The sequence below is a fragment of the Mirounga angustirostris genome, unplaced genomic scaffold (assembly GCF_029215605.1).
Source record: "Mirounga angustirostris isolate CCGP_5_RB_7025 unplaced genomic scaffold, mMirAng1.0.hap1 SCAF_10, whole genome shotgun sequence".
NCBI classification, from domain to species: Eukaryota; Metazoa; Chordata; class Mammalia; order Carnivora; family Phocidae; genus Mirounga; species Mirounga angustirostris.
This window is the reverse complement of record NW_026991718.1, coordinates 39,276,948-39,289,332: the sequence shown is the minus strand read 5'-3', so window position 1 is coordinate 39,289,332 and position 12,385 is coordinate 39,276,948.

The following is a 12,385-nucleotide window of genomic DNA, read 5'->3' as shown; positions in this document are numbered from 1 at the left end:
TCCTAAATTTGAGCCCTGCCCTGTTGCAAAGCCCTCTGACCAGTCGCCCTGACTCTAGTCTCACATCCCCCCTCCATCCTCCAGGCTGCTGCCCTGGTGGTCTTCCCAAAACCCCAGTGATCTGGTCACAATGCTTTTATTAATGCAGCTAAAACAAGCTGGTTCTGTGTCAGGACAAACCATAGTCTCCCACCTAAGAGATCCCTCTCTTTTACTCTTCCTTATCCCTCCATGTTCCTTGTCTGCTTTTAAAATACTTATTTTAAGAAAAGTCTTACATTCACATGGTATAAACAAGTCAAATATTATAGAAAAGCATCAAATAAAAAGCCAAAGTTATTTTTTCCTCCCTCCAACCCCCCAGCACTACTCTCCAAAAGTTAACCAATGCTTCTTATGTATCCTTCCTGAAAAAAAGTCTGCAGCTACCTGTATATATTTTAAAACTTAACACAAATGAGATCTTATTGCTGTGCACATTGTTTTGTTTAAAAAAAAAAAAAAAACAGAACACCTTTAGAAGATCTTTCCATGTTCTACCTCATGTTTTAATGTTTGCATACTTTTCCATTACATGTCTGTATTTAACTGGTCCCCTGTTGATGGATGTCTAAGTGCTCTACAGTTTTTTGTTATTATAAACAATGATGCAGTGAACATGATTTTGCACATGATTTTGGCATAATTTTGCCAGTCTATCCCTGGGGCAAATTCCTAGGGGTAGAATTGCTGAGTCAATGAGAACAAGCATTCAAAATGTTGACAGACATTGCTAAATTGCCCTCCAGAAGAGTTGAATCTGTTTACATTCCCAAGAATGGTATATGAGGGTGCCTATAGCCCCATAATCTTGTGAACACTGGACCTTACCAAACTTTTATTCGTTTGCTGAGTTGATCGATGACAAATGGAATCTCATTGTTTTGTGATGCATTTTTTTTTTTAAGCTATGAGAGAGGTTGAATAGTTTTCACATATCTACTAGCTATTTGTGTTTCTTGTAGACTGTTCATATCCTTTGCCTGTTTGGTAGTTAGTTTATGAGTCTGGGTATATGAACCATTGTCTAGTCTCCCAGGGAAGTTAATAGATTGATAGAATTCCATGAATTTTACCTTTGCCCAAGTATGAGCCTCAAGCAATCAGAGGATTAAGTGGCCTCTGAAAGTTCACATAAGGGCTTTTCCTGGAGCTTTCTGTCCACTGATGCTTGACTCAACCAGCTGACCACTCCCTACTTCTTGTGCAACCATTGCCCCCAAAAGAAACCCATACTCATTAGCAATCCCCCACCATTCCCTTTTCTTCTCGGTCCCTGGTCGCCACTAATCTAATTTCTGTCTCTGTAGATTTGTCTACTCCGGACATCTCATATAAATGGATATCACAACCCTTTGTGACTGGGTTCTTTCACTTAGCATAATGCTTTCAATGTTCATCCATGTTGTAGTATGTATCTGTACTTCATTCCTTTTTTTTCCTACTTTAAAAAATTTTTTTTTATTTTTTAAAGAATTTTATTTATTTCTTTGACAGAGAGAGACACAGAGAGAGAGAGGGAACACAAGCAGGGGGAGTGGGAGAGGGAGAAGCAGGCTTCCCTTGGAGCAGGGAGCCCGATGCGGGGCTTGATCCCAGGACGCTGGGATCATGACCTGAGCCAAAGGCAGATGCTTAATGACTGAGCCACTCCGGTGCTCCTGTACTTCATTCCTTTTAGTGGCCAAATAATATTCCATCATATGGTCATGCCACATATTGTTTATCTATTCATCTGTTGATGGATGTTCAGTTTGTTTCCACCTTTTGACTATCATGAAAAAATTGCTATGAAAATTTGTGTACAAGTTTTTGTGTGAATATGTTTCAACTCTCTTGAACATATGCCTAGAAGTGGAATTGTGGGTCATATGGTAACTGTTTAACTTTGTGAGAAACTACTAAACTGTTTTCCATTTTCCATTTCCACCAGCAATGTATCAGTGTTCAAATTTCTCCACATCCTTACCAACATTTGTTATTATCTTTTTTATTATAGCCATGCTAATGGGTGTGAAGTGGTATCTCATTGTGAGTTTGATTTGCATTTCTCTAATGATTAATGATATGAGAATCTTTTCATGTGCTTATTGGACATTTGTATATCTTCTTTGGAGAAATGTCTATTCAAATCCTTTGCCCATTTTAAAGTTATATTTCTTGTCTCCTTATTGTTGAGTTGTATGAGTTTTTTATGTATTCTAGATACTAGACCCTTACCAGATATATGATTTGTAAATATTTTCTCCATTCTGTGGGTCGTCTTTCATTTTGTTGATAGTTTCCTTTAATAAAGAATAGTCTTTAATTTTGAGGGAGTCCAATTTATTTATTTTTACTTTGGTTGCTTATACTTTTGGTGTCATATCCATTTTCTGGTCCAAGATCAGGAAGAGATACTCCTACATTTTCTTTTAGGAGTTGTGTAGTTTTAGCTCTTACATTTAGATCTTTGATCTATTTTAATTTTTGTACATGGTGTGAGATAAGGACCTAGTTTCATCCTTTTGCATGTGGCCATCCAGTTGTTCCAGCACCATTTGTGGAAAAGACTATTCTTTCCCCCACTGAATGGTCTTGACACCTTGGGTGTATTTCTGGACTCTCAATCCAATTCCTCCAAACTTTCTTTAATGAGGGAACTTCAGGATGGAAGCATGGCAGGAGGCCAAGGGGGGAGGGTCAGAGTCTGGCTGTGTCACTGGTGGTAGCTGTGGGCCTGGGCATGGGCAAGAGTCTGAGGAGAGGGCAGATTCTGTACATATCAGACCACACCTACAAGGGCTATCCATAGGGTAGTTTGTGAAAGACTGTTCTCAGGGCCCAGCCAGAGTTCATGAATGCAGTCCAATCTCCAAGCAAAATTCTCGATCCAAACGAATGTAGGGCAGTATCTCTGGAATAGATAGATACCACTGAGCCACAGGGAGCTGGCATTTCCCTGTGCTCAGGACCATGAGTAGTGAATTTGTAGGTCTTGAGCAATTTTCTCAAATAGGTACTTCTCCAGCAAGGGCCAGGTCACTTATTGTTCAAGTCCAAGACCACCTGCCAGGAGAGCAGATAGTGGCGTTCACTGGTATGTTTTGCCCTGAGAGGAGTAAAAGGGAGGCACCGCGTGTGTGTCTCTGTGGTACCCCGCTTCTACTCCAGGGCTCGGTATGTGGTGTTGGTGTTCTTAGTGCCCAGGTTGGGAGTCCACCTCCAACTGCCTATAGTTTGCCTCTGGGCAGTGAGGGCAGTGGCCAGCCTCAGTCTGCTTCACCACCCCTCTTTGCCCATGTCGCTCCCATATCCAGTGTCCAGAGGCCCTGCCAAGTGAGACTATTCCCTGTCAGAGCCAGAGACTCAAGTCTGCAGTAGTCCACAGACAGGGCTTTATCGTCAGTGGGGCTGTGGGCTTCATCAAGTATGACTCTTAGGGACTTACAGTTTCATTCCAATCCCCAAAGGGAGTGAAGGCAAGGCTGACTTCCAGATAGGGTACAAATAAGTTGGACCCTGATTTATGAACTCCAGCATTAACAATAATCCTTTAATGTTTCCAATAGCTCAGCGGTTCTTAACTGGGGAGCATATTTTCGGTTGTCACTACTTGAGGGGGCGTAGGTGCTACTGCCATCTAATGGGTACAGGCCAGGGATACTGCTACATATCCTATAATGCACGGAATAGCTCTCCATAACAAAGATTTATCCAGCACAAAATGTCAATATTGCAAAGGTTGGAGAAAGCCTGCAAAATATCTGATTAATAGCATCTGTGTACTATTTTGGACCAGAGACTGATCACACTTTTACTAATATTTCTGCATGCTACTGGGATCTGGCTCACAAAAAGTTTCTGCCTGGACCATCCTGAGTTGTTTCTTTTACAGTCTCTTCTGCATAAGCTCTAAACAATTCGAGGTTCCATTCTTGGAGTATTCTCTCCTCTCAAACGGGTCTAGGTAGATATTCTTCCAATTTTTGTGGCTTTTTAACTCCAAAATAATGTTTTAAAAGTATATGCTACCAGCATATTTTTTACTAGATTTTATTTGTTTGTTTGTTTGTTTGTTCACTTGAGGGGGGGAGGGGGAGAGGGGGAGAGAGGACAAACAGACTCTGCTGAGTGTGGAGCCCAATGCTGGGCTTGGCTTGATCCCAGGAGACTGAGATCATGACCTAAGCCAAAACCAAGAGTCAGATGCCCAACTGACTGAGCCGTCCAGGCGTCCCTACTACCAGCAACTTTTTAAGTAGATATCTAAAGTTTTTCATCATAAGTACATTTGAAAAGTTGTAACTTTCAGCACATTGTAAATATTGGCATTTAAAATATAATAAACCATTACTCTTAAATATGTCCAATGGAATCTAAATACCATAGAGTTAATACCCACCAACATTCATTTAAAAAAATACATGAACAAAAGGTAATCGTAAATAAAAATTAAAATACATGAACAAATTCCTCTTTAATAGGGCAAAAATTTGTATTGTTCCTTTTTCTCTGTGAACTCCAATCTACTTCCCCAACAGAATTTTTTACCTATGTAATATATTTTATATTTTATCTTGAAAGTCTTTTATTGATCACCCTATCACCTACTCTGTTCCAAAATACACATATAAATTGAAATATATTAGAAAATGTTTATTATAAGTCTCTGAGAATTAGCCAGATTTCCTGTGGCTTGACTTATCAATATAATAATAAGTATACAATTCATCAAAATCATAAATGTATTATAATCTTTTATAATTATCAATCAAAAAAGGAAAAATATGTAAGCATGTGTGTATGCACTCATGCATGTGTGTGTGTGTGTGTGTGTGTGTGTGTGTGAGATGAAGTGGATGGGTTTTTTCTCCCTCAATTAGTTTAAAGTCCATGGAAGAATATTACATATTGCTAGAAAGAGAGAGAGGGGGTTCGTTATTGATTCTAATCCTATTTTTCATTTTTACGGGTATAAACACTAAGGAAACTTGTTCATATAAATAGTTTTGTTAGAGCAATTTTACTAAATGTTTTTAATTCTTCTAAATGCCAAAAAAAACCCAAACAAAACCATATAATGGTCTATCATCCAAAATTATGCATAATGACCTATTAGCTAATAATGTCATTAAGTCATCCAGTTGTGTAGAAAACAAAAGGTTAAATAAGATTTAATTTGCAAAAAGATATGTTAGTTATCAGAATCATTAATTTTCTCAATACCTCCACCAGTATTTCAATGTGTTTCCTTGTTTAGCACCCCAGCGTGGAACTTGGCTGGGTGAGAGGTCTTCCTTTCCTTAATGCACTTAAGAGAAGGGCCATTGTGAAAGGGGACATGGGAGATGGGAACCCACTCTTTCATCTCAGGCCTATTCTCTGGCAGATCAGGGGTGCCTGGGTGGCTCAATTGGTTAAACATCAGACTCTTGGTTTCCACTCCAGTCATGATCTCTTAGTCATGACCTCTCAGTCGTGAGTTTGGGTTCCGAGCTCAGCTTGGAGTCTGCTTCAGATCCTTTCTCCCTCTTTCTACCCCTCTACCACTCCCTGCTCGCTCTCTCTCTAAAATAAAAAAAACAAAAACAAAAAAACCCTTTATTCTCTGGCAGATCAGTTTTAGAAAATAGTTGATACGGAAGTTGGGGATCTGGAAATTGATCACTTAAAACTATCAATGTCTAGATAGACCTTGGAAAGTTTCATGTAATCCCTATACCTGTAATCCCTGTACCCTATCCCAGTTTGCAGACTGCTAGTCTAGGTTCTTGCTACTCATTGTGCTTCATAGTCTAGCAGGATCAGCACCACCTGGGAGCCTGTTAGAAATGCAGAATCTTGCTAAAAGGTGTATTTTAACAAGTGATATGTATGCATATTAAAGTTTGAGAATGCACTGCTTCCCACAAAGGTGTCCGTGGTCCTGAAGAATAACACTTTCATTGTATATATAATATGGATCTTGCAGGCCTCTTGAAGATGTAAGGTTATTACCATTGATTCAACCAACAATTGGCTAGCCCAATAATTTTCAACCCTGGTTGTTCATTAGAATCACCTTTTGCTTTAAAAACCTACCTGTGCCCTGTCCCAAGCCCAGAGATTCTGATTTAATAATCTACGAGTCTAGTCATCACTTATTTAAAGTGCTCCAGTTGATCCTAATGTATAGCCAGGGCTGAAACCACAACGCTGTTCCTTTGAATTATCTATTTGAGAAAGGTTGCCCAAGACTCTGAATCCCAGCTGTTGCAGTTGCCAAAGGACTCCAGAAACAGATCCTGCTAGTTCTAATCTGCATATAACCTAATCCATGACAGTTAGGTTGATGTCTTCCAGCTGGAAGCCTGGAAGGAAGGTACTGAGAAGCTTTACAGAGGAAAGCATCATTCCAGAAGACACACTGGATGATCACTCTGCCAGACCCTCTTCCTTGTGACAGGTACCACGAACCCTCTGAGAGTGTAGGTAAACGGTAACATCACTCCAGACCACGTTTGGGGGCCAAGACCAGAACTCTGCTCCCCAGCATCTGAGAAGATCTCAACCTTGTAGATCCTGACCGTGGCCTGGTTTGTACTCTCTTCCTCTGCCAGGCCTTTAATCACAGAATACAGTTTAACCAAAGTCTCTTTACATTTCTCCTTTGTGGATTGCCTTTTTCGGTTAAATGGGATTGTAAGAACAACTTTTCAGTCTTCCTAGAGAACTGGGTAGCCTAGAGGACTGAAAAGTTATTAAAGTATGGCAAAAACCTCAGCAAGTGTGTAAGGTCTCTGTGAATTGTGAAGGCAACACCACTGAGGACAGGGCCAAGTGCTCCCAGTTACCCCACCACACCAGCATTCTCTGTCCTGGGGGCAGCTGTGTCCTCCTACAGAGCAGAGGTGGGTGACAAAGGATACAGGAGTTCCTTCCTACTTCTACCCCAACATCCTTAGTTATCCAGGGGCATAGGGCAGGTTCTTCCTTTGGCTGTCTGTGGAGGCAGTTTACAATGGAAGGACCCTGAGGCCATCAGTTAGTGGGAGGTCAAGCCAAAAATACTATGCCAAAAAAAAAAAAAAAAAAAGTGGGGGAAAAAGAGATGAAAAGGCAGGTTAAGGATGCCCAGGTACCAAGCAAACAAAGCTGGAAGCAAAAGCAAGTAGGTTACAAATAGGACAAAGCTGGCATTTATCCAGGGGCAGATCTGGCCCTGAATTCAGGGCAAGTCTAAACTAGGACCAGTCTCAAGAGATGGGTATGTGCCTTCCTGAAGTGTTGGGGTAGGGTCTAAAGAGGTAAGTCCCCAAGTGATACTTTGTCTGTGGGAAATGGCACTGGCTTTCAGAGAAAAGCTGAGGATGGCCAGTGGTACATCTACACAATAGTGAAAACAATCTCAATCTGACCCAATAAAGATAGTGATGAGTCAAGTGGACATCGCTGTAGACAATAGCCAAGTGGCTGGCCTAAACAGCAACAGAAATGGTGAGACTAAATCCTTACAAGAGTCCCTGATTGATGAGCTGTAGCTTTTGGTGGCAGGTAGACTTGGCTCAATCCTGAGAACCCCATCCATATTTGGGTGGGAGAGAGATTTGAATCCTAGTGCTTGGACCCTATACACTCCCATGAATGGCACCATTAGAAATTCTGGAAAGCATCATCAGAATCATGAAATCTTCACCAGAGGCCAAACTAATAGTGCAGCTGAAGACTGAGCATCCTATTATTTAGATTCCTCCTTCTGCCCTTCCCTCCTCCATGTGCCTTGTTTTTCCCAAACTCACCATACAAATCAGTTAATTCATTTACCTATCAGTGAGGTTGAGCATCTTTTCACATTTATTGACAATTTGCATTTCCTCCTTGATGAATTACATTCTTTTTCCTAGGTTTCACTGGGCTGTTGTCATTTTCTTATCAATTGGTACTAACCCTTTGTCACATGTATTGCAAATGTTTTCTCCTACTGTCTTTGATTTTACTGATACAGTAATTTTTCTTTTTTTTTTTAAGATTTTATTTATTTATTTGAGAGAGAGAGAATGAGAGAGAGCATATGAGAGGGGTTAGGGTCAGAGGGAGAAGCAGACTCTCCGCCAAGCAGGGAGCCCGATGCGGGACTCGATCCAGGGACTCCAGGATCATGACCTGAGCCGAAGGCAGTCGCTTAACCAACTGAGCCACCCAGGCGCCCTAATTTTTCATTTTTAATGTAGTTAAGTCTTTCGATCTTTTCCTTTGTGGCTTTTGGATAGTCTATCTTTCTTGCAAAAGTCTCCCAAGGGTATAAAAATATTCTCCGCATTTTTCATTTGTCATACTGACAAAAATTAAAAAGAGTGATAACACTCAGCATTGGTGGGAGAGCTGGGAAATGATCTTGTCATACCCTACTGGTAGGAATGTGAGTTTTGACAGCCATTTGGAAAGTAATTGGCTGTAACTAATAACGTGTAAAAGTGCACATTTCCTTTGTTTCAGCAACCCCATTTTGGGACATCTTTTCCACAAAAATAAAAACATTGGTTCACAAAAGCATATGTACAAATATGTTCGGTTCATCAGTATTGTGTATGGGGCAAAAATGAGAAACAACTTGAATGTCAACCAGTAAGGCAACAGCTGAATGAATTGGGTGGCAGAGTCAAACTATAGTATATTTTACTGTTAAGAGAATGATTTTGCAGAACTTAATGTCACAGACTGTACACTTAAAAATGGTTAAAATTATAAATATTATGTTTATTTTACTACACTAAGAAAAAGAAAAAATAGAATGATTTACCCCCAGTGTCCTGGAGAAATGGCCATGAAAATTTTTAAGAAAAAAATCCATGTTTCATGTAAAGTGAGTGTATGTGTTTGTGTGTTAATAGGAAAAGGTATGAAAGGATATAAACTAAATTTTTTTGGTAAAAATTTTATTAGTTTAAAGTAATCTCTATACCCAACATGGGGCTCAAATTCACAACCCTGAGATCAAGAGTCACATTCTCCACCGACAGAGGCAGCCAAGTGCCCTGGATACAAACTAAATATCATTAGTGATCTCCGGGAGTGTGAAGTATTTATTACTTGACTTGTAACAAGGAGCATGAATTTAGAGCTCAGACCTAGGCTCAAGTCCCAGCTCCACCACTGAATTGATGTATGAGCTGGATGACTTACATGATAGCGTCTTCATTTGTAAAACAGGGAGAGAGCTAGTAACTGCCCTGTTAGAACTGTTGGGAGGCATAGACATGAGAACAGTGACTGCCACAATAAATTATACTGCCGTCATTATTGTCTCTTTCCGTGTCTTCATGATACCCTATCCATTCTTCCATCCATCACGACTTTTACTGGAATTGTCAAAAGATTTGATTAAGAATCAGGAGAGAAAAAAGAGAAACAAAAGCAAATTTTGAGAAGCCTAAAAATGAGGGGATTCACATCATATTAGTTTCAGATCTCACTAGAGCTAGCTTGTGTCTGAGGCCATCTGAGATGTCTGAGCTTTGGCCCTAAAGGACTGGAACAATTTTGGAGACATCTGGTCTAGATTTCTTTCTTTTTGGCCTGTCATCACATCATATCACATCACATCACATTTAAGGTACTCTTAAGATTCACAGCCTAGCAGTTTTCTTCTCAACATCTCCACACCTTCTCTATTGCTCTTTGGTATACCTACTGTCATCTTCCTCTTTTCTCCTGCCCAGTCAACAACTTCTTGCATGGTAAATGTTTTCTCTTAGTTACCGGAACTCTCTTCTTCACTGGCGAACTGATAAGACCTGGAGTTGTTATATTTGCTATGTGAGTCACAAACACTAGTTTATCCAGTCCCAACCTTGCCACTTTCATAGACTACTAACACATTAATATTCTTTGTGTTGAGAAATCTGGAGCTTTCAAGCAGTGATTAGATTTTTTTCTTGTGCTTTACAACATTTCACATTCCATAAATCTCATTAATATTATATGTGAAGTATACCAATAACTTCTCCTGGTTTATTTTACCCTTAAAGGCACTAACATATGGATTCAAAAATCTCTTCTCAGACCAGGATGGCAATGAACTTCCCTGATAGTAAAGGGCCCTCAAATTTATTATGATGCTTGCAACTAAAACCAAACTGTAGCTCTTTTCATTGATCCCAGGATTTCTCATTTCCCTATTTCCTTCTGCCATCCTTATATTTATTCCTTCTTTGTTTCCTTCCTTTTCCCCTGCTCTTCTCCCTCTCCTCAAACATTCCTAATCAGCTTCTGTGTGTCAGACACCCAGTAACAAAGCTTGAGCAAAACAGACCTTCTCATTGTCATGGAACTTACAAATTACAGCGATAAGTGCTATAATTTCAAATAGCACCTAGTAGGAAACACAGGACCCTGTGAGAAATCAGTGTAGATGAAGGCTTCATCCAGGAAGTGGCAGCTGAGCTGGGGTAGAAGCATGAGGAGGACTTAGCTAGGCATCTCCTCCCATTTAGAGCTGGCGGGGAGGGGGGTGGGCAGAGACCAGGACTGTCAGAGCACCAGTCCCCGGGGCTGCTTGCCAGAAGTGCTCATAAATATTTGTGGGAGTAAGGAACAGTGGGAAAAACATAAAATCAATGAAAATGTGTCTGTGTTGTTTTGAAACTAATCAATTAATGATGTAACTGTTACTAATTAAAAGATATCCAAAGTGAAAAACAGAAGGAGAAAGTGGCACAAGATGAGCAGCCAAATCATACTCAGGATATGGAGGGATTTTAGTCTCTATCCTCACAGCCATTAGAAGCCATGGAAGCGTTATTTTTTACAGCTAATGTTTTTTAAAAAAATACCTATTATGTTCTAAAGCTAAAGACTACTTGCATGATTTCATTTAATCCTTGAAGCAATCCTATGATAGTACTATTAGGATGCCAATTTTACAGACGGAGGACACTGAAATGTAGAGGTTGTTTGCTCAACACTGTTAATAAGTGGCAGAGGCTTGGCTCCAAAACCCCTTATTCTTAACCACTATATTACACATGCTATGAGCAAGAAAGAGAAGTAGGTAAGCAAGTATGAACAGCTGATTCTAATCTCTTTGGCAGGAACAGCCCCACTGTGGAGTTGGTAGCATAGGGGTATCAGGGTTTAACGAGCTAATCATTAAATTTAACTAATCCCCTTGTTCTGACTCCATATTAACCAAATAACCTTCTAATTATATTCTGGCTCTCCATATAGATTTTTCTGCTGGGAGATCATGCACTGACCAGCCTACACACGCAATTTGTTCCAGTTGGCAATTTTTTTACTCATTGTGAGTTAATAAATTGGCATTGTGCTTTAAAAAAAAAAAAATGAAATACACTAAAGAAAAATAATGAAATAGTCTTATACTGTTGTTTTTCTGTGGTTAGTTTTAAAAATAAAAACATACATGTTGGGCACCTGGGTGGCTCAGATGGTTAAGCGTCTGCCTTCAGCTCAGGTCATGATCCCAGGGTCCTGGGATCGAGTCCCACATCGGGCTCCCTGCTAGGCGGGGAGCCTGCTTCTCTCTCTCTCTCTCTCTGACTCTCATGAATAAATAAATAAAACATTAAAAAAAAAAAAAACATACATGTTGTCTCTTCTGTGATTTAACCCCGCTGCCTGCTTTGAGCCACCATGGATGTGGTCAGAAAGTCAAAGCCCCTAGCACAGCCCAAGGGCTCCCATTGTTTCCCAGTGGCAAACTCCCACCTTTCCTCCAGCAGCTGACAGGTTTGTTCTTCAGAATTTAGCTAATTCTCTGAGCGTTAAAGCAGCTGGAGGCTGCTCCAAGGAGTCCCATTCATCTCCCCAGGGTAACATGCATCCTATCCTAGGAGCAGGCCATTCTCTAATAACATCATTAAACCCGATGTTAATGCACTCGGGACCACCAGGACCCCAGCGCCTGTCGGACTTGCACAGTCTCAGCCCTCTCAGCCCCTGGAGAAGAGGAAGGGACATCTGCCCTCCTTCCCACTTGTGGGCTCCTTCCAAACGCGGACTCCATGAAATCGTTCCCGTCTCCCTACTCCTTGTTGGCTCATTTTGTTTTGTTCTTTTTTCTTCTCTCCCTTCATGGGCAAAACTGGGACAAACGCAGGTGGATCTTTAAAGCGAACGCTTCATGAAATGGACCATTTCATCTTACCAAGAGATCTGCTTAATCACATACAAAGGCTAAAATAGGGCTTTTCCCCCAAGAAAAATATTCAACAGTCTCCTGAACAGAGGATTGAAAGGACACTCTACACAGTGATTATTTTCCCCTCCAAGACATTGGAAAGTCAGCAAGTGCCAGGTCAGCCTTGTGAGGGGCCTCCTTTCTTGGACGGAGAAAAGGCCGGAGCCGAAGGGGCTGGAGTGCGGC